At 44.0% G+C, this 26,378-nt stretch overlaps 1 protein-coding gene across 2 annotated transcripts in view; it reads right to left on the bottom strand.

Moving 5' to 3' along the window:
• The window catches only part of E2F3 (E2F transcription factor 3), a 72,811-nt gene that overhangs the window by 15,491 nt on the left and 30,942 nt on the right, over positions 1-26,378 (bottom strand). The window lies entirely within an intron of this gene.

The following is a 26,378-nucleotide window of genomic DNA, read 5'->3' as shown; positions in this document are numbered from 1 at the left end:
CCTACAACAGCTTTACGGAATGACTGTGAAAACCTGCCACGTAAGAATATTTGAAAAGTTTCACTAAACGGATGCCACCTTACTCTATGATAAACATAGACTTTTACTAGTTTTGTAATTTTTAAGAACTCTCCTTTACACAATAAACACACGAGGAAATTCAAAGAGTGCAAATGTGCTTATGAGAAATGCACGACTCTCTCCCTGCTCCTGCTCCCTTTTTCGAAGGGAAGACTGTTCAGTTCCTTCGATAACCTTTTATTTATTTTTAAAAGATTTTATTTATTTGAAAGAGAGAGTGAACACACAGGTTGGGGAAGGCACAGAGGGAGAAGAAGAATCAGACTCCCCACCGGGCAGGGAGCCTGATGCAGGGCTCCATCCTGCGACCCTGAGGTCATGACCTGAAGTGAAATCAAGGGGCGTTAGAGAGTAGTAGGGAATTTGGGTAAATTGGAAGGGGAGGTGAACCATGAGAGACTATGGACTCTGAAAAACAGTCTGAGGGGTTTGAAGTGGCGGGGGGGTGGGAGGTTGGGGTACCAGGTGGTGGGTATTATAGAGGGCACAGCTTGCATGGAGCACTGGGTGTGGTGAAAAAATAATGAATACTGTTTTTCTGAAAATAAATAAATTGGGAAAAAAAAAAAGAAATGCAAAAAAAAAAATAAACAGTGATTTTGGCTGTTGTTAATAAAAAAAAAAAAAAAAAGAGGCAGATGCTCAACCAATTGAGTCACCCAGGCGCCCCTCCCCCCTTGATATCCTTTTAGACAGACTACAGAATTACAAGTATGTATATAGGTGTATACCACAGCAACCTATAAAGAAATTGTACACAAATGATAGTAAACCACATATTACTCTATTCACACATCTTCAAGTTTGACCTGTCGGTACACAGAATGACTTTATTTTTCATAGCTACAGAATACTGGATTAATTAGTACACCATGATTTGTTTACCTAACCAAACACTTACTAACAGACACCTGATGCTCTTCTAGAAACGACTACATTTTCCCAGTAGACATTCATGACAGCATTTTGGGGTAGTTATTACCATATCCACCTCGCACCGAGGAAGAGAAGGTAAGGATGTACCTAATGTCTCCATGAAGTCACAGACACCAGGATTGGAGCCCATGCCTTCCTGGACTGATGGAAAGGTCCCTCCTCTGTTGCCATAGCAATTTTCAGGGCACCAGGGCCTCATTTTGCCATCATAACTCACATATATGCTCCCGGTTTCCTCACTGGACCATGAGCTCAGGTCTTAAGTAGCCTTGCACTGGGCATGCACGCAGTTGGATTTACATATCTATTTTGAATGAACCAAGCAATAAATTCCCACAGCCACTTGGCAGGTAAATCACAAAGCTCTGCCATTACCCACCTGCGAGGCCGGCATGTATGTTGTAATGCATGTGTCTATGCAGACATGTATGTGTCTGTACACATATACATATGCTGGAGATTAAGCTCTAACTATTTGGAAAGGTTTTCAAGAAGTGCAAAGGGGAAAAATAAAAGTTGCAGAAGGATACATAAAATGGGATTTTATAAGGGTAAGAAAAATGATAAAACAAACATACACTTTGCTCTAAAAATTTCCAAGTAGCCAGAGAGGAAGAAAGTCTGGAAAGATCCACATCATATGTTAATGGAGGTTATCTCTGAGAAATAAAATTAAATACAGGGTAATGATTTCATGTTTATAGTTCTATCATATTTGATTGTATTTTACAAAGCAATGTGTACATATTAAAGTTACACCTTCTAAACTAGCAACTTAGCTCTTTGGAGTATATTCGGAGAACATTTATGTTGGTTCTAGAGTTTGTCTATTAAAAACAGCACAGCCAGTTTCTTGAATATTTTTATGTTTTGCCACATATGTCCAACATGAACATTCAATTACAGGAGAAAAATTCACTAAGTTATTGTACATTTATATAACGGAATGTTATGCAATTAATAATGACATACATCTATATATAAGTTTAAAAGAAAAGTAGGTGTGAGTAGTAAAATTTTATTTTTGTGGGGATATTATATGCATAGGAAGAATGGATATCAAAGGATATATAGCAAATAATTTAAGAATAATAATCTTGGGGTGATAGATAGATAGCAAGTGGTTTTGCTTTTGTGTGTGGGTTACTTGCATCACAAAACAAAAATCACTTCCATTTGCCATTTGAGGTTAGACAAAAGAAAGATGCTGGTTTGTTCTTTAGGCCGTTGAAAATCTTATGTATCATTCAGTAGGTATGGGTATGAGTTCTCAGCAGAAATGGGATGGATACACTATCAGAAAGGCATCCTGGGCTCACGATGGGGAGGGAAGTGGTGTTCTTATCTACCATTAGACTGAACCACAGGAAAAAAAATTAAATCGAGAAAAAGGCATAGCCTGCTGTAGTTCACAAACTGAGCCCTAAAATAAACTCCCTTTACCCCAGTTCATAAGAGATCCCAACAAGGGAAAGAACGGGATCTACGATACTTTCCATCTCACCGCCAAAGTCGAGACAGGGCATTTTGAACAGAGGAAGAGGAGAAACCGAAGATGGAAATTAGATAAAAAAATGAGGGTCGGGTTAGGTTCATTAGTGAAACAACCCAAAGGACAGACTCTCCATCCAGCTCCAGATCAGACCACAGCTGAATCTTCCTTGGATTCTGGTCATTAGGTCGGTAGGTTAGGGCAGGAGGATTTTAAGAAAGGACTACAAAGCTTCCAGTTCCTACATAGGAATTCAATGTTTCTTTTTTAATTTTATAAATTTTATTTATTTTTATTTGACAGAGATCACAAGTAGGCAGAGAGGCAGGCAGAGAGAGTGAGGAGGAAGCAGGCTCCCTGCCGAGCAGAGAGCCCGATGTGGGGCTCGATCCCAGGACCCTGAGATCATGACCTGAGCTGAAGGCAGAGGCTTTAACCCACTGAGCCACCCAGGCGCCCCTGAACTCAATGTTTATTAAGTGCCTGCTGTGTACCAAGCCCTGCACAGGCAGATAATTGACTGTAAAAGGCGATATGGTGGCCCCTGCCGTAAGGGACGGCACCCAACCAGGAACGGGAAACGCATGGTTTGGACAGCAAGGAGCCCGCGGCTGGGGGCAGGCAGGCAGGGGGCCTGGATGGACAAGAGGGTGGAGGTCTGGAGAGGGCAGTTAGAGGGGGTGGAGCTTGAACCACGACCAGGGAGGCAACGGGCTCTGTACTGCACAGAAGGGGGTGGGAGTCCGGGTCCATGCATGCGCAGAGGTGCAGAGATGTGTAGGGCCCCAGGTCAGGCGTGCTGGTGGGTAGGGAGGGGCTTGGGTGAAGAAAGAGCCACATCGTTGGTCCCTTCCGTGCTGTGTGGCTACTGAACCACACTCCGTTTCTCCTTTTCCTGGAGATAAGGGTACCTAGGACGAACAGCTCAAGGTTGTCCTCTCCGGCCTCCCTCAGTCAGGGGCACGTTCAGAATCGACGAGAGCTGGGTCTGTCTCTGAGCTATTAGGTGGGAAGCGAATCAGAACCCGAATTCTCCCTGAGACCTGGCGAGCCCCACAGGCATGCAGAAGGCCCCGACGATGCATGTGGAAACAGAAGTAGCAAGCGTGCGTTTTCCCTAGAGGAAGAGGGCCGCATCCATCCTGCACGCCAGCCCCACTGGCCAGGAGCGCAGGTCTCTCTCCTCCCCAGGCCTCCGCCCCCGCCAAATCCCCCCACCACTGCCGACCGAGAATGGCCCCCAAACTTGGCCGCTTTTCTGCTTTTCATGTTTAAACTACAGATCGAGGGCATCTTAACTTCACCATAACTTATGTTTGTGGACTGGTTTTGGGAATCTGACCACATAATGTAGGAGGGCTTCTCAGGGAAAAGAAAGCCTGACTTGTGGGACGGAAGCCGTTGACTTAGACACTGGCCATAGCATCCCTTTCTAAAGGCATCTGCTTTGCTTTAAAGAGTAACTGGAGACAGGGAGCCTGGCTGGCTCGGTTGGGACAACCCAAGACTTTTGATCTCAGGATCATGAGTTCAAGCCCCACACTGGGTGTGGAGCCTACTAAAAAGAGAAAAAGAATAATTTAAGACAGTTTAAAAGAAAAATCAATGTACTTGATTTAAAAAAAAAAAAATCCACTAGTTTAGGCAACTTCTAGGGGCTCCCTGCCCAGGGAAATCAACTTTCCTCTTTCTCCAGGCGGTCAACTCAGCATCTCCAAGGAATAAGCTTGGCTAGCTACCTCTGGACAAAAATGTCCAGCACCCAGTGATGACCGTCACCCAACCAAGGATGACGTCACCTGTGCACACACATCGTAGCTTTTTCTCCATCCTCTCAGGTATTCAAGTTCCTACTTTCTCTCCCACCTGAAGCTCTTGGACCTCTGTCGAGACTCTTGACTGTTCTGCAAGCTTGTTGCAAAGCTGCCGTGCTGTGATCTTCCACTCCCTGTACCGTGTTGAAGCCTGACGGGGACACCTGTCACTTTGACTGCCCAGCATCTGAACCTTCCCTCCTCTGGTTAGCAAACTCCCGACTCGATCAGTCTTGGTGGGAGGCATAGTGGTCTTTCTATTGCAGATGCTGAAGGCTCTGCGCGCTCCCTCCTTGCTTGCCCAGAACCGGGGCCAGGCCCGTTACCTGCGTGGGCAGACAGACACACCGGCCCCGGACCTGGAATCTGGATTGCTCTGGTAAACCAGCAGGCTGTCTGGTGATGGCTGCTGGTGCCGGGGAGAAATCACTGGGGTTGCTGGACTCATTCTGGGGCTCGACATCTGGGCTGTGGCTCTGGCTACTGATCCTTCCTTCGTTCCTGCCTGTTCTCCAAGCTTGGTGCTCTCATCCTCAATATCCTCCAATAAACGCCCTTTCTGCTTCAGTCATGTAGGGCTGTTAACCGATGGCTTTCCGGGAACACACCCGAATGATGGTACGGAAGAGAAAATCCGAGTCCTTGCAGATCTGAAGTGTGAATTTCTTGCCCGCACTCCACGGGTCAGCTAAGTAAAGGACTTAACACGGAGCACCTATGACTCTCAGAACCCGGAAGTCACTGTTCTGGTGGTCTTTAAACCCGGTGTTGATGATGAGAAACCTGCAGCCACTGACTCTCATTTGGCTGAAGCTATTCGATTTCTCCTCCCTGAAAGCCTCCCGGCCTGTCTCACACTCATTGTGACATCTCATAACAGCGACTCAGCTGTACCCCTTTTCTCGCTCATGGTGCGAGGGACTCCTGGGCTCCTAGAACCCACCCACATGGCCTTCAGCTACAAGAAATATTTATGTTGTAAATCATCCCCTCCCATTTCCTGTCATCTCCCTGGAATTCCCATTCCTCTTAAGCGTGATCCTCTAAAGCTCGTATTTCTGTTTTTTCATTTCTTTGCCTTTTTGTGCTACTTAGCTGTTCTTACATCAGATTTAGCTTCCATTCACTCAATTTCTTTTTTTTTTTTTTTTAAAGTTTGGGCAACTAGACTTTTAATATCCAAGAGCATTTGTTTTGCTTTTGCTCTCTGATCAATCTATTTTTATAGCATCTTGTTCTTTTATGAATAGGAGAGCCCTTCCTTCATCACTCATTATTTCTTTTAAAGTTTGCTTTGTTTCCTGTTCAATCTATTTTCTCCACTGTCCTCTTTTCCTACTTAAAGAAAAAAGAAATCTTGGCCCCACTCAGTAATTGTTGCAGTCCTTTTTCAAATGTCTAGTCCCTATTTAAGTGACACCTGCAGGCTGTGTGACTCAGATTGAGGTGATTATCCTTAAATGCCAGAATGGAGCTAAGCCGTTTATTTCGAGATTTCTCAAAACCTATCTGGCTGAGGAAAAGACTCCCAGATTCTACATAAAGTGCTTCCTGTCAACTCCTGTTTTTATCTTTGGTTTTGTCATACCTCAGCTTCTCCAAGGCAGACCAATGTTCTCTCCAGCCCTAGCTTCCTCTGTGTTTTGTTTTTTTTTTTTAAATGATTTCATTTTTCTTTGAGAGAGAGCACAGGCTGTGGGCAGCGGCACAGGGAGAGGGAGAAGGAGAAGCAGGCTCCCAACTGAGCCAGGAACCCGATGTGGGACTCGATCCCAGGACCCTGGAATCATGACCTGAGCTGAAAGCAGTCGCTTAACCAACTGAGGCACCCAGGCGCGCCTGTTTGTTTCTTTTTTAAAGATTTTATTTATTAGACAAAGAAAGAGTGCACACAAGCAGGGGAGCAGCAGAGAGAAAGGGAGAAGCAGGCTCCTCTCTAAGCAGGGATTTTGATGCGGGACTTGAATCCAGGACCCTGTGATCATGGCCTGAGCCAAAGGCAGAGGCTTAACTGACTGAGCCACCCAGGCGCCCCCTCTCTGTTCTACTTTACTGACTTCCACTCCTCCATCCTTTCTCTGTGTTCCAGAAATCTGCTGAGTGATCGTGTCCACTAAAAACCCCACTCTCATTTTCAGTGATTTTTTTTTTTTTTTTTTACCTGTTTACTATTATCTTCTTCCAGGGAAAGGAGATATCTCAGTTTGACAGTGTGCTTTTCTGAACCAGAAGTGTCTGTGTATTTAATTCTCGTTTATCAGCAGGTGATACTGACTACTCACCGTGTGTAAGGCACCGAGCTAAGCCCTCCCGACAATAAAGGCAATGGCTCCTTTTGCATGCAAGGCGAGCTGAAGCCCAGACATCCTTCCTACCTAAGTCTCTACCCCAATAATTGAATATGGATTATAAAAAAGCAAAAACCTCTGAAAGCCTTTTAAAGATTAATTCTGTATCTGTACCAAATAAAGAATAAATGAGTAAGAAGCTTAAGAGAAGGGCCTGATTAATAAATTAGATTAAATGTTATGCAAATGAGGTGAAAATAAGTACTATTTTTAATAATGAGAAATACAATTGATGACCTTTCCTAGCATAACCATCGTGGTCTCCAGAACAGAGAGGGCAAAAGGTTTTGAATCCCCCACACAACACTCAAGCTTTATTATTCCCTTTAAAGCCTGCACCCCACATGCTTTTGTAGGAATGCGAACATGGCCAACTGCAATTAAACCACTACCCGAGAAGAGAGTTTTAAATTCAGTCACATAACCCAGTTCATCATGTGCTTTTCTTTTAAGTTATTGCTAACCTTAAGGATATAGTTATTGCATAAAACAGAATTTAAGAATTCTTCTCTTCTGACAGCCTCATTTCCAGGTTGGAGGTTGGCACAAAGGATTCCCACTAGGTTCAGTAATGGCCACTTACAAAGCATAGGCTCTGCTGCTCAGATACCTCCCCGAAAGGGCATACTTGAGTCTCCCACTGGGGTACTATTCAGTTTATCTCCAATTTCCTTTCCAACTCCTAGTTTTTGGTGTGAGGAATTTACCTCATTTCAACACCAATGGAAAAAAACCAGGAGTTGATGTTTTTTCTATACAGGGCCAGGTAATATATATTTAAGACATTGTGGGACACAGTCCTGTTGTAGTTCCCTTCACTGTTCAAAGTAGCCATAGTTCATAAATAAATGGGCTTCCTTTTATTCCAATAAAGCTTACTTACAAAATGAGCCGGGAGCCAGATTTGGCCCATAGGCCACAGTTTGTAGACTCATGGGATAAACCATTATCCTTGTACAAGTTGATTTATGTTTTTCTTAAAGGGTATTTATACTGCTCATACGAAATACTGAAATTTTATGAAGAAAGCCAATTGTCTTTTTGGGTAATGGAATTTTGTCTCTGTCATACTTTGTGTTATATATGTGATATATATATAAATACACACACACACATACACCAAAGTATATAAAGTATATATATATGCTTTGTGTTATATGCGATATATATATATTTTGTATTTCCTTGATATATATATGTGTGTATATATGTATATATACGTATATATACATGTATATATATGTATATATATAACAAGGAAGTACAAAAAATACAAGCAAATTTGAGCTATCTGTTTGAATAGCTGAACCTCAGCCCGTCCGCAGGAAACAATGATAATTAAACACACGAACATACTCTTTGTTTTATGCCCACAACCTTTAAAGCTAAAGAGATAATTTATAGGTGCAATGATGAGCTATAAACAAATTCTTCTATGGGTTTGACAGATCAATTTTAGAGAAGATTAACTGCTTCATGACTTAAATAAAAAAAAAAAAATTCTCAGCAAACTTTGTCCCAGTGAGTTATTGTAGAAACATCAGACTAACTGTTCTGAATCTCAACCAGACTTCAGAATGTAGTTGCTAAAACAGCTTGCAGGACAGTGTGAGCACCTTAAATCTCAGAAAAAGAGCACACGTTTAATGATCGCTGTGGCTCCAAAAGACAGGGCACTTGGTCCTGGTGGACACAGTTTTACAAACTGCTCCCTGGTACAGAAGCATGATAAATGAACTCCAAGAAGGAAGAACACTTTTGAAAGATTTATGAACCGAGGAACTAAGAAGTTCCTCTTAAAGAGATAAAGTGTTACTATCCAATCCTTGTACAACTGACTTGAAGACCAAAGACAGCTACTTACCATGCACTTTCTTTCATTTAGTCGCAAACTTAATTCCTGTCTCTGAGAGTTGGGGAGTTTCTGGGTTGTAACACAGCAAGGAGGAACACAGTAAGGAGGAACCCGGTTGGAGGCCAATAAACTCCCTGAGTTGAGAAGATGGAACAGAGAGTCCAGGGAGATCAAAGGAGATCAAATTTGGACAAAGCCCTGAAAGGGGAGAACTGGTCAGAGGCACAACCTTGAAAACCTGTGGAGGGTCCCTCTTGAGAATCCAGCAGAATACAGTGTATGTGTGTGAGGAAACTCCCCAAGGCCAGGAAACACACCTGAAACAAATAAGAAAGAGAGCGTGTCCAGAGTTCCCATGAGGACTGGAATTATAAAATTGTAGGCACACTGTTCCTGGAATTGTTCCTAGCAGACAGACTTTGTTGGGGGGAAGGGATGGACGATGGGACAACACACCAAAAAGTGAAACCAAAACAAAAAGCAGCCTCATAACACAGAGGCACAGGTAGAGTACTCAGAAGGGTGTTGCTCCATTGGGGAGGCGACATTAGCCCTAGAATAAATACTGCTCTGGTCCCAACCTACAGAGCAAGAACTGAAAGATCAAACTCTTTCTAAGAAAACCTAAAAGCATCTCAGAACAAAATTGGAGAATATTTACAGAAATACAAAAATGTCCAGCACACAATAATGACTATCATTCAACCAAACTGGCTTCCAAGGAAGCAGAAAAATATGGCCCAGATTCAAGAGAAAAATCAATCAAAACTGACCTAGAACCAACACAAATGAAAGACTCAGTTGACAAAGACAGAAAAAACCTACAAGTTAATGTGACTATATTCCATATGTTCAAAAACTTAAGGGGAAATCTCAGCGATTTAAACCTACAGATACAATGAGCTCAACGAATCCCAAATACAAGGAAACACAGAGAAAACTGTAACAAGGCACATCACAATCAAATTCCTCATAATCAGTAATAAAGAGACAAATCTCCAAAGCCAGTAGGGGCTAGTGGAGGAATAGGTTACAAAAAAAACAAAACTGAGAATCCTCTTTGTAACAATATAGCCAGAAGGCAGAAGAGCAGCATCTTTTTAAAAGTGAAAGAAAAGAAACTGTCAAGCTAGAATTCCATACCCAGCAAAAACATCTTTGGAAATCCAAAAGCAAACAGATACATTTCCAGTGATACAAAAGCTGAAGGATTTTTTTTTTTTTAAACCAGTGGATCCACAATAAAAGATATATTAAAGGAAGACCTTCAAGGCAGAAGGAAATGATGCCAGCTGGAAATATGGATCTATACAAAGAAATGAAGAGTCTCAAAAATTGTAACTACATGGTAAATGTGTGAATTCTGCCCTAACATTTAAATCTCTGTAAGAAAACTGACTACCTAAACAAAAATATAAATTACATGGCATTTATAACATATGTGTAAATAAAATACATGACAATACTAGTATCAAGGCTAGAAGGGGAGGTAAGTGGTATAATCTTAAGCAAGAGTAGGGGTAAGAACGAAGAGCCAAGAATAACCAAGACAATTCTGAAGAAACAAGAACAAGGTAGAGAGACCTTGTATTGTATCCAAACTTGTAGTGCAAAACTACAGTCATTAATGAAATGTGTTCTGGCATAGGGAAGGGCAAACAGACGAAGGGAATAGGAGGGAAAACCCAGAAATAGTTCCACATGTACATGGAAATATCATGAATTCCAGACTGCTGGAAAGGATGACTATTTTTATGTCTTTGTTTTTTTAAATAAAGATTTTATTTATTTATTTGAGAAACGAAGAGAAAGAGGGAGAGCACAGGGGAGTGAGAGGGGGGAAGTAGACTCCTGCTGAGCAGGGAGCTCAATGTGGGACTTGATCACAGGACCCCAGGATCATGACTTGAGCTGAAGGCAGATGCTTAACCCAGGTGTCCGAATGTCTTTGTTTGTTTGTTTGTTCCTTTAAATTGAATTATATTCAATTGACACACACCACAACATTAGTTTCAGGTGTACAACATAGGGATTCAACAACTCTTTACATCCTTATGTTCACCCCAAGTGTACTTACCAAAGAAGGACTATTTAATAAAGGGTGACAGAACATCTACTGATCTGAGAGGAAAAAAATATGAAACTGGACCTCTACCTCAAACCACAGGCAAAATTCCACTGCAGATCTAAATGAAGGGACTAAACTTTACAGTTACGAGAAGAAACAAAGAAAATATCTGGCTTCAAGTTTTTCTTAAAAAAGAAATGCACAGATTATACATACATTAAAATTAACTCTGGTCATCAAAAAGACCACAAGGAAGGCAAGCCACTGGTTAGGAGAAGATACATGCAATGCACATAACCTCCAAAGAATTATAATTCAAAAAAAGATAAAAAAAAATTAGTAGAAGCTGGTAAGGAAAGGGAATATAACCCAAGAGAAAACAGATGTAAGACAAGAACAGTACTCAGAAGAGGGTACTAAATGGCCAAGATATTAAAATACATAATCAGGGAAATGTCAATTAAAAAGAAAGAATCCTGAGTGCCTGAGTGGCTCGGTCAGTTAAGCATCTGGTTTTGGCTCAGGTCATGATGCCAGGGTCCTTGGATCAAGCCTCACATCAGGCCCTCTGCTCAGGTGTGTGTGTGGGGGGGTCTGCTTCTCCCCCTCACTCTCTGTGTTCTCCCTCTCTCTCAAATAAATAAATAAATACAATCTTAACAAAATAATAAAATAAAAAACCTTTTCACACTTGTCAGATTGGCAAAACCTACAAAGTCTGGAAATACCAGGTATTGTAAACATGCAAAACTGTTACACCTTTTTAGTGGGTGGGGGGTGTGGGGGTTAGGGGGTGCACGGGTACCCTGTGGATGCAAGTTTTGTCCATACTTAGTGAAAGCCATCAACAGCTCAGTATGCACCATAAACTCCTGCACTCATGCCAAGGAGGCGTGGACAAGAATTAGTACCAGGCTGTAGTCATCAACATGGGTAAATCACAGAAATTTTGAGTAAAAACAAACAAACAAAACCCACTACAGAACAGACATGGTCTCCTTACATAAAATTTGAAAACCTTATTTAATAGCAATAGGGTACTCCATACATAGTATGATTATACACACAAAAGGCACAGGTAGAAAGGAATAAGAAACATAGAAAAGAGAGAGGAAAAAGAAAAAGCCATTGGGGAGAGAAACAAGAATCTTCAACTGCATTGTTGTTGATGTCATTATATGGTGCTATTCTCTGAAATATTTTCTAGCAGAATTTAAAAAATATAAGACGAGTAGGAGTCAGGGAGAAGTATGGGTGTGTGACCCACCACCTGGAAGGGTAATCTGTCAATATTATTAGTATTTTTATTTTTATTTTTTTTTAAAGATTTTATTTATTTATTTGACAGAGAGAGATCACAAGTAGGCAGAGAAGCAGGCAGAGAGAAAGAGGAGGAAGCAGGCTCCCTGCTGAGCAGAGAGCCCGATGCGGGACTCGATCCCAGGACCCTGAGATCATGACCTGAGCCGAAGGCAGCGGCTTAACCCACTGAGCCACCCAGGCGCCCTATTATTAGTATTTTTAAACATGCACATCCTTTTGACCCCAAAAATTGTATTTCTGGAAATCAATTTATCCTAGAGAAATACTATAAAAACATGCACAGGGAGGCATGTACATGATGTTTATAACAGTATTCTATTCAATGGGGGAAATTAAAAAAAAGCCAACCCTCAATGTCCAGTGTCCATTAACAGGAGGATATTTAAGGAAACCACTTTGTATTATACACCCACATTGGAGAACACTGCAACAGTCTATGGTGAGAGCCATCTTTGGCTTTATCTAGTGACTTGCTAGTAAGAACAAAAAGCAAGTCACAACAGTACTGGCGGTAGGATCGCCTATGGAAAAACAAAACCAGGCAAGGCCTGGCAAGAAGTCTGTTAGCAAGGAGGGTAGCGAAGTGTGGAGGAAGTCAGTGTCCTCTACCGATGGAAGGTGTGCAAGAATACATAACTCGGGGCGCCTAGGTGGCTCAGTCCATCAAGCATCTGCCTTCGGTCATGATCCCAGGGTCCCGGGATGGAGCCCCACATTGGGCTCCCTGCTCAGTGCAGAGTCTGTTTCTCCCTCTCCCTCTGCCTCTGCCTCAGCCTGCCGCTCCCACTGCTTGTGGCTTGTGCTCTATCTGTCGAATAAATAAATAAATAAAATCTTTAAAAAATAGAAAGGAAGAAGAAGAAGACAGTATTTTTGCCTTTCCTTTTAAATTGGTAAAAATAGAATATAAACGGAGGAGGGTTCCTGGGTGTGGCTCAGTCCATCAAGCAGTCAACTCTTGATTTGGGCTCAGGTCGTGAGACCAAGCCCTGCATCAGACTGTGCTCAGCTGGGAGCCTGCGTGAGAGTCTCTCTCTCTCTGTCTTCCTCTGCCCCTCCCCTTGCTCGTGTGCTCACTCTTGCTGAAATCAATCAATCAAGCTTAAAAAAAAAAAAAAAAGAATAGAAACAAAGGGAACACAGGTTAAAAACACAATAACATCCTAGGCACCAAAGAAATGATGAGAAATCAGACAAACCAGAAGTTGAAAGTAGGGAGAGTGTGGGGGCGGGGGGGGCTCCTCAAAGAACAGCAAAGGACAAAGTTCAGTGAAAGAATGAATGGATGACCACAAGGAAGGAAGGAAGGAAGGGATGGGGGTGGGAGCTTTCAGATTTTAGAATTAGTGGCCGTTTCTACAGTCTCACATCTCTACACCTCCCTATAATTCGATTAACTCCCCAATTTTTAGAGAGGAAACTAGAATGTATCCAGTGCCTACTGTGTACTTCCGTGTATGGTTGACCCATGAAGACAGGAGCTAGGGCACCAACCCCTCCTTGCGCAGCCAAAAATTACATATAACTTCTGGCTTCTCCAAAACTTTACTAATAGCCTACTGTTGATTGGATGCCTGAGAACACAGAGTTGATTAAAAAACAGTCTGTAGTCATGTGTACTATATACTGTATTCTGACAATAAAGTAAGCTCTGGAAAAGAAAAAAATCGTAAGGAAGAGAAAATACATTTAAAAGTACCATACCGTATTTACTGAAGAAAAATCCACATTATTAGTGGACCTTTAATTTGTTAAGAGGAAAATTTCTTTGTATTTGAAAAGATTAGTGTATAGGCAAAGGGGATTAAAAGGTATAAACTTCCAGGTACAAATAAGTAAGTCCTGGGGATGAAAAGTTTTGATGAAAAAAACAAAACAAAACAAAACTGATGTCAACATAGTGATGTCAGTCCTCAGACACACGGACTATTTGGAAGCAATGCTTAACATAGTCTGTTGGTAACAGGAGGATTGCAGATTCGTCTTTTCTTCTAAGGGTCAGAATGATAGTTGGCTTCCACAGCTGGTGTTTCTGGGATCAGTGAGTCCCCACAGATAATCCCTGTAGGTCCAGTCCTCTCCCTGGGGTCTTCCTCGCAAATCATAGAAGAGCAAACAACTGGAAAATCTGACGTAGACCCCAAATCACTTGATCCTCAACATGGTATATAAAAGGATTAGGCCATTCTGGTAGTGGGTGAGTCACCCCACAACACCCAGAGTGAGGTAGATGATGGACCCTCCATTATCCTATTTGGTTTTTCCTCAATAACTTCCAGAGAAGCATCCTAGAATCCTCTTTCCAGGAAAAAGAATATTAAAAAAGCACCAGCCACACAAAGAAGCAAATTTGGCTCCTTGGTCATGGCAGGCTTTTACCGACAGGCTGACGGCCATTTTTGGGAAATCTAGAGTTTCAAGGATGGAATGGAACCTGGACAGGGGAGTCAATTACACCGAAAAGACATGGATTAGCCCAAAGACGAGACTTCAATTTGTGTAAAAAGCAACAATCGCCAGGGAATAGAAATTTGCCTCCCAATGGGACCACCATGAGCTTTCTGAGGCTGAGGAGATGGTCGAGGAGGGGGGAGTGGAGAAGAGCCAGACCAGGCCGGGAAGGTAGGTAGGCAGGGCCAAGGACAGGCTGCTGTGGCTCCCAGGGTTCCTGCGCTAGGACTTACTGCTTCTGCTTGACCCAAGGCTTATTAAAGACCCCTCAACCCAGAGAACTCAAGGGTGGATGCTCTTGGGTCTACACAGCAAAACAACTCCACCATCAAAGCAGAAGCAGTGCAGCTCTCTGAAAGGAGCCACATGGCTCTAATCGCATCCTTACTGTGACGACGGATTCCCCAGGGTCCGATATGTGACTCGGATGTTGACTCCTCTTGGACTAAGGGGGCCAAGATTCTGATAGACATCATGACTTGGGAGCCTCTGACTTACCCACTAAAGGTTCACGAGAAGGTGTTGGCCTTTTTCCTACATTGTAAGGAGCTGCAGCCTTCGAGGCAGAGAAGAAAATCGGACTAGAAAGGTCTGTTTTCTATGCATGCCACTGAATGCCTATGAAATCGTGTTTATTTTCCAAACGCACAGATGATGGTCCTGGAAATGTACTAGGAGTAAATGCTATGAAGGATGTAGGATGGGGCAGTGATGGTACAATAGTTTGGAAGAGACACAAACTGGATAAAAATGAATTAAACAAACATGCGAAGAAAAATGTTCTTCAAATGAGTTTTGAACAAAATGCTAGGCTACTGTGCTATAGGAAAGGGATGGTGACCATGTTAACTTTATTAATAAAAAAATTTAGTAACGGGGGCACCTGGCTGGCTCAGTTGGTGGAGCGTCCGACTTGGTTTCGGCTCAGGTCATGAGATCGAGCCCCACGTCTGGCTCCGCGCTGGGCAGGGAGTCTGCTTGGGATTCTCGTTCTCCCATTCCCTGCTCATGCTCTCTCTCTCTCTCTCAAATAAATGAAATCTTTAAAACAAATCAGTAACAAGCTAGAAAGTTTATCAAGGACCTGAGTCTATCCAGCAGCTCTGTGATTACGGGGAAGCAACAATTGACCTGAATAGGTTAAGGTGAAGGAGCCAATGAGGAGCCAATGAGACCCTCTCGGGGGACACGACTGAGTGGCAGGTCCAGCGAGGGGACCACTCTGATGGCCTGCCTCCTTTTTTACAGGTGCGTTTTTTCCCCTGCTCATTTACCTCTTCCTCCTTTAGCCTATATACCTTAGAATCATTGCAGGCAGAGGGCCTGGGTGGCTCAGTCGGTTAAGCCTCTTGGTTTCAGCTCAGGTCATGACTCTAGGGTCCTGGGATTGAGGCCCCGTTGAGCTCCACGCTCAGAATGGAGCCTGCTTGATATTCTCTCTCTCTCTCGCTCAAATAAACAATTTTTTTTTTTTACATAACTATCTAAATTTAAAAAAATCTTTAAAATAGTCATTCCAGGCACGAGATGTTACCTCAATTGATATTTGTTAACTAGGAAACTGAAGAGAGATCTTAGGACCCCAAAGTAGTCCACTTGAACCTGTCACACTGGAGAATAATTTCTCCCTAATCTATACTTACTTCTAGAGGTAGGCAAGGGGTGGGGAGCACACCAAGGAGAAACTCCCTTCCTCTCTGAAGCCCCACATCCATCAGCTCCTCCCACTGGCTCTTCTCCCGCTGGCTCTCTACCTGGAAAGCTCACCTGCAGGCAAAGGGAGTTCCCGAACCTGAAATGCCCAGCTTTCTTGATGAATAACCCCAAGTAAACCTCAAAGATCTCCACAGGAGGTCTCACCTGAGAATTCATCTCGAGTTTTCTATTGCCCGGGTCAACTATTTTGCAGTAAATCATTACAAATGCAAAATAAGTACCTACTTACTGAAAAAAAAAAATGAATGCTTATCTGTGTGATAAATAAAACTTCAAGATCTCTACAGATCAGTTGACATTTACTTATCTGAGAATATTAGCTTTATAAAATAAAATTAGGCAATCCAAAAAAAAACCCTACCTCGATAGTTTTATTAAACGATTAATGAATCTTGTAATTACCTAGGCACTTTTCTCAACTAATGGACTGACAATCTTTTACAGAATCTATTTCTATTTTTACTCATATGGTGATAGTACTGTTCACTAAAATGCACACACACGTAGGCAGTGACTTCATAAAAATCACGGAGGAAAAGAGGACTGTATGAACTACCTTTCAATTTAGGAGAACACTCTTTATGATGATATTCTCAGAGTGGTTTATAAAGGTGAGCAAAATAAGAAACTAGACGAACAGATACATTAAAATGAGTGCTATTTCCATCATATTATGTAATCCTTTTTGACAGTTTGCAAAATGTAACTTAAAAAAGCCCCAAACAACCCTTTTTTCCACCTGTCAGGCTGTGGAGGAATGGCAAGACTCGGAACCTTCCAGGGCTTCAGCTTCCTCATTGTACAAAGCGTACAGAAGACCAGGCATATCCCTGAGTCTCGGGAAGCCTCGCCCATCAATAAAGTTTACTTCTTGTTCACATGCACTTACCATCTCTGAGCAAGACGCCCTGCCCCATGGTGTACAGACCAGAACCTGGAAAGTATTAAATTCGCTGGAAATTTGTACTTGATTAGTTACCAACATAAGGTTAAGGGAAATCTATTTCAAAAACTATCATAGAATCCTAAGGAAAAATCTCATATCGCAAGTCTCTTGATTTGTGGCCAAACACAGAAGCTCCTGGTTCCCCTGCTCCTTCCCCAGCTTCTCCTGAGGTGTGGCCAACACATGCACCCACCCCAGAACCCTGTGAGCTCTGGGTTCCTAAGAGTCTGGTTTTGGAGTTGACAGGAGTTGTAAAAGGGATGACAGACTCTCCTTCTGTCCCCACCTCTATGACCACAGTGTTTATGACCAGATGGCACCTTTTGTCAGAGCAGTTGGGACACCCTTGCCCCAGGGCCACTGTGAAAGAACACTGAATTTTTTTTTTTTTTTTTTTTGAGCAGTGCCCTGTCTACAGGGAAAGCAGGATGTTTAGAAAGTTTTGCCCTTCATCCTTCTCTCCCTTTCCAGCCAACTCTGACTCACTATGAGGAAACTGGTACAGCAGGGTTCGATTAAGAGAATCACCAGCCGTTAGGAGGGGCTGTTACCTACTGCTGTGGACAAAACAGTATTCCAGAGCAAAAAAGGCGGGAAAAGGTCCAACAAGGACCACAGCTTAGACAGCAGAAGGTGCTGGGGCTGGAAAGTTTCCAAGAGAGGGTCTAAATCCATCTGCTTAATGCACTGAAGCAGAGCCAGTGGGACAGCCCGATACCGACCCCTGTGTACCCCCACCCCCCATCACTTTCCCTGGAGCTAACAAAATCGGCAAGACTATTATAATGAAATACAGAGGATGCAGAGAGATAAGCTTACCTCTACACGGGTTCTCCAGAACATGAGAAAGGCATCCAAAAAGGAGGTGATTTGTTTCAAGCAAGTTGCTATTTCAACTACAAGGGTCTCATTCTGATCGCATTTGCCGTTTTCAGGACCGTTTCCTAGCACATGCTCTCTGCTCCCTGTCGCAGTCAAAATCACTTTAAGACAAGTGCATGAGTCCTGCTTCTTGAGCTGGGTGAGATATACCCGGGAATCCGTAGGAAGCTTTGAAAAGTCTGATGCCTGGGTCCCACCCTGAGATCCTGGTTTAGGTGTATGGGCGTGGTCTGGGAGGCAGGGTTTTAAAAAAGCTACCCCGCTGATTCTACCATCCAGCGGTTTGAACCGCTGCTCTAAGCTGAACCCGGGTTGGCAATTCGGTCCAGAAGGTACTGCTGTTTGTGCCAAAGCCCGCCCTCCCCTGCCAAACGTAAGCACAGTTAGGGTGTGGCTACCAGTCATCAGAGGCAAATATGAGTTGCGTTCAGATATCGAATTATTTTTAAAGGCAGACGGGCAAAGAGCGACAAGGAACAATGACGCTTTTGTGGAGGTAAGACAAGGCTTCAAGGCTACAACACTTCCTAACATATTACAGAAACCAGTTTTGCTGGTTTTTTATTATAGGACAAAGGGAATCACTGACCCAATCGCAGAATTTTGGATGTAAGACGTTCTCGTCCAAAGCACTAGTGAGATATCTCTGTGACTTCTGGAAAAACCCAGGGAAGTTTTCTACTCAAAGAACACCATGGACAGAGAACAGACGTCGTTGTTTGGTGAGGGCTGTTCTGAGTTTTCCTATCAAGAGGATAAGGACCCAAGCCCATCTACCAGGAGCACAGCACCACGGGGCTGTAGGGTTCCACCAAGAGATGAAATGTAACTTGGAAGGCCTCAGGTCTGAAACCTGGGCCAGCTCAGAATCTTCTGGAAGGCTGGTTACATGGTGCAGAGTATCAAGATTACTCTGCTCTGTAGGTGGAGGACAGGAGTGTGCCCTCCTGACAAGTTCCCCCCGTAACGCCGAGCCTGCTGGTCTGGGAGCCACCTTCGAGAACCCTTGTTTTAAGGGCTCACAAGCCACATGTTTCTTGAGCGGTATCATGAAATGTTTCTGCCCTGCTTCAGGCTTTGTGATAGACACAAAATACTTTGAGTGAAATGACACATTGTATTAGGTTAAATCCTGAAAGGCCAGGAGGCAAAACTGTATCATTTCCCTAGAGCAGATGGGTTTGGTTAACATCATTCGCTTGTGACTAAACATCACCTTGGAGGAGAAAGTGGAAGAATTGCCTTAGGAGAGGGACCTAAACGTTCTCCCCAAATACGTTCATGCATGCTGTGTTTCACAGGGCACTAGGGGCTCTTTTTCATTGATAAAAATGTTTATTTTATAATGTGGCATTTAGGGGGAGACAAACATGGGCTTTTTTTTTTTTTTTTAAAGATTTTATTTATTTATTTGACAGAGAGAGATCACAGTAGACAGAGAGGCAGGCAGAGAGAGAGGGGGAAGCAGGTTCTCTGCCGAGCACAGAGCCCGATGCGGGACTCGATCTCAGGACCCTGAGATCATGACCAGAACTGAAGGCAGAGGCTTAACCCACTGAGCCACCCAGGTGCCCCAAACGTGGGCTTTTTAACTCAGAGATTGGAGCAACTGAGATAACTGGACAAAAAAATAATAATAATAATGTTGAACCTATACTTTACAGAACAGGGCATAAACCTCAAATGGTGCAAATATTTAAATGTAAAAAAAATACCCACAGAAATTCTGCAAAGAAAAAAAATAAATAAAAATGGGGGGGTCAACTTCTATAAGCATGTGTGGAAGGGGCAGAGTGGAGAGTGCTTTCTAAGGGACTCTGAGTCTGGGAGCCATAAAAGAAAAAAAAATGCAGAAACTCTGCTCATGCAAATCACTGAATGGGGCATATAAAACCTCAATGACTAAGAAAACTAACAGAACAATATTTGGGGATCGTATCAAGGATTTAAAGCTAATTAGCCTCCCTATTATAGAAAGAGCCCTACAGATCAATAAGAAAAAAAATCAACAGACCAACAGAAGGCTAAGTACAGGGACATGCAGTTCACACACACAAATACCAGTGGCCCTTACACATAACCGATGTCCAGCCTCACACTTTAAAGGAAGCATACGCATTCAGACCGTATCAATGATGTATTTTGCATATCAGATTGCCCAAAAACCAAAAGGGGAATGACCCCTTCTGTTTGTGAAGCTCTCCTGAGTTGTTGGTAGGAATGCAGAATGATCCGGGAAGGGGGATCAACACCACCCCAGAGTCACACGCACACGTCCTCTGGCCAGAATTCCGATCCCCCTCGCAGTCCATGGCCGCCCAGATACACCTGCTCTGTAGGAACGGGTAGACGTACCACTTTGTTAGGAACAGCCGAAGGCCGACAGAACCCGAGAGTCTGCTCACACTAGACTAACTTGGTAACTACGGGGCAGCCATACAATGGCAGATAAAAGCCAGACCAGGCAGTTCTGCATGGTCTAGAAGGCTCCAGAGAGCGCACACTAGATGTAAGAGGGAGGCAGGGAAGAAGGTATAGTTATCTTTTTCTAAGACAGAAAGTAAGAAATACTTAATTTTTTGAATTTGCATAAACAGTGGATGAACTCACAATAGAGTAAGGGGAATGATGACCCGTAAAAGGCACAGGAGGAAAGCTTCGGGGGAGGTGGGGCATGGGCTTGTGAGCAGGATTTTCCAGCACACCTTCCTAGCAAGTTCCTTTATAACAGCTATCAAAATCGAATTGTTAGCTATTTCATCAATGAGAAAACGGTATATCTGAATATTTTTTTCTTTACATGCTTTCAGCACAATTCAAAGCCACACACATACACACACACACACACACACACACACCCGCGTGTACACATACACGCACGCACGCACACACGTCCCTAAGTACTTAGTAAATACCAGTCAAGTGATAGGGCTTGGCCAAAGTTACTGACCTCCAGGAGGCCAGACATCCACGGCAAAGTCCACTCTGCATACAAGAGCTTTTCCGGACAGCATTTACGAGGGCCTCTGAAGATGAAAGAAGCCAGGCTTTTCGTTTTACTGGATCATTCAATTTCTATAAATACTCTCTTCCAATTAAGCCAATGAATTTACATTTCTTTGGAGCCTATGCTTTTAAGTGAAGCTCAGATATTGGCCCTAGACTGCGTCTCACTTCACGGTTACTTTCCACCCCCACCTTTGTTTTAATAAATAAGCCATCAACATTGGCGCCTGATTATAGACTTCAGGAACATAAAATTCCCCAGATCAGACAAGAAATACGATCTGCCCTTCCCCCACCTCCCCAGCCTGTCTCTTACCTAACTCAGAGTGACGACACCTTTGGACACCCGTACGAAGTACAGCACGAGGAGTGTACAAATGTCACGGTAACCGAGGGTTGTGGGTACCACCTCTGTGTTTCCCGGGGGAGATGCCCACTTTTACATACTCCCTAAAATATCCTATTGTTCTGTCATTCCCTATATTTAGACTGTTCTATATAAAATATATAAAATTTTAGTATAAGCCTTATATAAATGTTATATAAAAATTTAATATAAGTCTTATATAAATGTTATGTAAAATTTTTTTAAAATAAAGACAAACACATTTAACTCACTCTGGGCACACGCCAAGGCTCCGAAGTTACAATTCTAGGACTGTCTGTCCTATCATCAATGAAGGAAGACAAGTCTGCTGACCTCCCCAGGACTGACGAATCCCAGTGCTAGGAATTTCCAGGAGCATGTATGCCAGGGGGCCGGAAACATGCCGGTCCCATGAGCGCTCCTTGGAGAGCTGATTATCATTCCTCTGGAGATGTTTCTAAGCTAATGCATAGACAGCACCCCCTGACAACCGGCCCAAAAAGCCCACTGCACAAGCTAGCTCTCCGGCTTCCCTTGTGCCGCATCTCATGTCACCACCTGTGATCCCCCCGGAAAAAGAGAACGGGCTTGGACAAGGGAAAAACGTTCCCTGTCCACCTCAGGGCTGACACTTGAGTAAAATCCTAGCTGTTGTGTCACCAGGAAGTGGAAAGTGGAAGTGGAAAGGAGTTTTCCAGTCCTCACTCGGTGTGTGACCCTGGGCAAGTCACTTCCCCTCTCTGGGCCTCTGTTTGAGCTTTCCCAAAAGGCAGGGGTGGCCCCTGAGGTCTCAGGAAGCTCTTTCCCAGACACACGAACAGAGACCGGAACTTTAGGTGGCTTAATTCTGCTAGCATCCTCTGTCACTTGAAATCCCCAGTTACTGGCAGTGACTGTGGGTTCTTCTACTGGTGACCATTGGCGATGAATGGGTGTGTGGTCACCCAAAGTGTGCATAAAGTGACTTCAGAGCCTAATCCTTTAGATTTCTGGCTCCTGATTATACAGCAGTCTCCATACAAGATGACAGAATATAAAAATAAATTCTCTATTTCATCTGTCCCTTATCCTGGGAGACTGGATCAGTGCAAATCACGGACATTCTGGGGGAAAAAACCCCAACTCCCAGAAGATTGCTGCGGTTCTCCCATCTGGTGTAAGGGCGAATGGCCTCCACGACCTGTTCACGTTTGGAAACCCAACAGACAAAGCAGTAGCTTGGAGTTAGGATTACATTCTGGGCTGGGGTGGGTTGTCAGAGACAAAGCAAAATGGCAAGACTTATTGGTTCTGCCTGTGTGTGTGTGTCGCTCCCATACATACACAATAATGCAATGTTGCTTGGCTCATTTGTCCCTTGAGCAAGAAACATCACAAGAGAGGCAGTGCCCTGCCCCCACGTCCGGAGACCACCAGGCACTGCGAAGAGCTAGTCCCCTTCAAAATGACATTAAACAGGGCAACAGGGAGGTACCTCTGTCCTCTCTGCTCTGCAGGCCTACCTCTTTCAGCCGAAAAGAAGACACAAGCTAATACATAAATCTAACTTATTACACTGCCTCCTGATATGACCCAAGGAAGACAGTTTAGAAAGCAGTCATCTTTCGGTCTAAGGTGGCTGCATTTCTTTATAAAGATGCAGTATAACAGAGACATTATAGGAAACTGCTTTTTTGTGATTGATTATTTATCTGCTTTAACTTTCCAGTTTCCCTCTAACCACATGTGTTGTCTATCCTGTCAAAAATACTAGAGTGTCGATTACCAATGTCACTTTCCATTTCCTCATCCAGAAATGGACATTTTCCGTTAGGGCTCAGCAAGGATTCTGACCCTAGGTGCTGCCCGTGGAGGTGTCCCGTATGCCCTCCTCTCCCCGTGCCTTCAAGTAGAGTCCCTGCCCTTTTGGCAAAATGATCACAGGTAGTACATGCTGAGCCTCTGTTGAGAGGGAGATCGCTGTGTTAGACACTGTTCTTACACTGTCCCCCACCTTCCAAGTCACAGATGAGGAACCTGAGCATCAGCTGCAAAGTGGCAAAGGGCAGACTCGAACCCGTTGTTCCCAAGACTTAGAATAAAGTGTTGAATGGTTAAGAAAACGTATTTTCTCTGCATCGTGTTTTTTTTGTTTGTCTGACATAAACTTTCATATTTTCTAAGGCTCTTGCTTCTGGGTGGGGATGTGGGGGACAAGCCGCGGTGAGCGATGGGGTCAGCACGCAAGCCGCCTGCCCCCATCGGGAAGGAGCTCACAAACGAGGGAAGACAGAGGAACAGGGCCACAACCTGACCTCAGGTGGAGGTGGAGGGCCCCCCAGGGAGCGTGCTGGATGCTACATGTTCTTCTCTCGTGAAGGACCTCAGAAATGGCCAAGCCTCTCATCTGTCCAAGGTGTCCACTGTGCAGCTCTGCTGAAAAAAATGAACACCTCAAGGACTGGAGTGAGTTTGTCTCACAAAGACTGAACTTGTTATGAATCATGAGTAGCTAGTATTGCAAATCTCCTTACCTAAAAGCACTATATCGAATCATAAATATGTGGAAGGGACCTATGATGTTGGAGACCTCACGGGCATGCGAATGTGTAGCTTTTAGCTCTAGAAAGCTTACGATCTAGTGGGGAGAGTGTTCTATCATTTTAGTTTTTTTTTTTTTTTTTTTTAAAGATTTCATTTATTTGAGAGAGAGAGTAGGTAGGAGTCGGTGGAAAGGGATAGAGGGAGAAAGAAGCAGGCTCTCCACTGAGCAGGGAACCTGACTCAGGGCTCGATCCCAGTATCTGGGATCAGGACCTGAGCTGAAGGCAGATGCTTAACCCACTGAGCCACCCAGGCGCCCCATTATTTTAAAAGCTAAACAAGGATAAAGTAGCAATAGGAAATTGAAGTAAAATAAATAAAATAAAATAAAACAACTAATTTTTAGTTGTATGGAAGACATACACTATTGGAGGACACAGTTAACTGTTATTAACAGCTAATTTCCATAGGCAATCAAGCTACCAGAATTCCCACGGGCTGAGACAGGATCTGGAGCGCCATGGTTTCCAAGCAGTGATCAATAACCACCCTGGGGATTTCAGGGGCACAAAGTGCACGTTCTGTGCGGAGCTGAAGGTCTGGGCCAGCCGTGAGTTAGAGTGCAGGGTAACCGCGTCCACATGTGACCCAGTAACTCCAGGAGGAGGAAGAACGAGCACAGGGACGTGCAGACATCTCTGTCCCCACGCAGGTCCCCCCTCCCCTTTTGCGGAGCTCCAAGGCTGCCCAGGCTCCCCCGCCCCTCCACACTGCACCCCTACGGGAATTCTTGGGCAGGTCCCAAGTTCCTCGTTGACTGGTTTCCTTCTCTGCCCAGAGAAGAGAATGGTGTTCATGAGTCACCTGCTTTCCACCGATGTTTCAAAGGTTAAATAAAAAGCAGATTGAGGTTTCTAATAAAAATGATTAATCGAGAAACCGAAATGTTTACTTAAAGGTTCTCCCTACATTGGTCAGCGAGAACACTCGCGACCAGATGTAAATACGCAGGTACACAAACACATGCATAATTGAAGGTGTTACAACTTTTCAAATAATTCTACATTCTGCTTGATTTACTGTTACTACATAATGATAAAAAGGCATAAAGAGCTGAATGTTAGAGAAACTCCAGTAATTCCAAACTTCGCTTTAAGAAATAAAGAAACAAAGAGCACAGAAGTTTCCAAGATAATGGGTAAAATAATATCTGACACACGAGGAGCCTTTCCTTTGGTAAGCGGCACAAGATAAATTTTTCATTTAGATGAACCAGCAGCTATTAAGAAGCTGGTTACCAGGATAATGAAAAGACTCACGGGCAGATTGCTTCTGGAGGAGGCGGGGGGAGCACACGTCAGGCCGGCTCCCTTTACAAGCGAGGAGGGCAAAGAGCATCCCCGCTGGACCCCATAGCCACGGGCAGCCTTCTGGCACCCCAGGAACAGTCTGTCATATTCAACCAGTAAGGGACAGAACAGGAATGACCCCTTCCCCCAACCAAAGCCAACCCGCCAGTGAGCAAAAGCAGTCACTCCTGGGAGACCCTGTGACGAATGAGGCCTGGCGAGCCCACGGGTTAGGTGAGAGCCAGAGGGGGTCTACACAAGGGTCTCCCCCTCGCGCACCTGCTGCTGGGATTGGGAAATGGGGTAGCCCTGTGGGGGACAGTGGGGAGGCTCCTCAAATCCTGAGACGGTTAAACACAGACATAGCTGACGGTCCAGCAATCTCACTTCTGGGATTATACTTGAAGGAACTGAAAGCAGAGACTCAAACAGATACTTCGATGCCAAGGCTCACAGCGGCTTCCTTCACAGCAACCCAGCGGTGGAAATGACCCTTCGAGAGAAGCACGGACGAACAAGGAGGGTGTATACACACACCACGGAATGGCATTCAGCCCTTAGAAAAAAACCCAGTTCCGACACATGGTACGACCCGGACCAACCTCGAAGATGCCAAGTGAAATAAGACAGACACAAAAGGACAAATATTCTGACTCCCCTTAGACAAATATTCTGGAGGAATCGGGTTGCTCGACAGTGAGCGGGACGGGGCTTGCCGGGGACTGGGAGGAGCGCGGAGTGACCGTTCATGGAGAGCTGCAGGGGGTCGGGGAGGGGTGGTGGGGAAAAATCTGGGGTAGCTGCACAACATTACAAATGTACTTACTGTCACCGAATTACACATCTAAAAATGAGAAGTTACCACAATTAGACAAACCAAACAAGGATTCCCGAGGGAAGCCCTCACCCCTGCCTGTCCACACTGGATCGCAGGGTCTTCCCAACCCTGCCTCTGATCACCCTCCTTCTCCATCTTCCCTGACATGAATCCCGGCAGAAGTAGCTCCAATGAATCTGGGAGCCAGTGTTTCAGCAGGAGGCCTGGGATCCTTGCTCCTGTGTTCCCCTGGTGGCCCCAGCCTGTGACCTCCCCTTCCAAAGGAAAATAAGTTGTTCCTGAATGAGTTTTCACACAGACGGTAACTACCAACACTTAAGATTATTTTGGAAAGAAAACTTCAGTTTCTCCAGAAGGTTCCAGAGAACAGAGCAAATCCCAAG

Source organism: Neovison vison, chromosome 1 (assembly GCF_020171115.1).
Source record: "Neovison vison isolate M4711 chromosome 1, ASM_NN_V1, whole genome shotgun sequence".
NCBI lineage: Eukaryota > Metazoa > Chordata > Mammalia > Carnivora > Mustelidae > Neogale > Neogale vison.
Note: the sequence above shows the minus strand (reverse complement) of the source record. Positions and strands in the feature narration are given on the sequence as shown.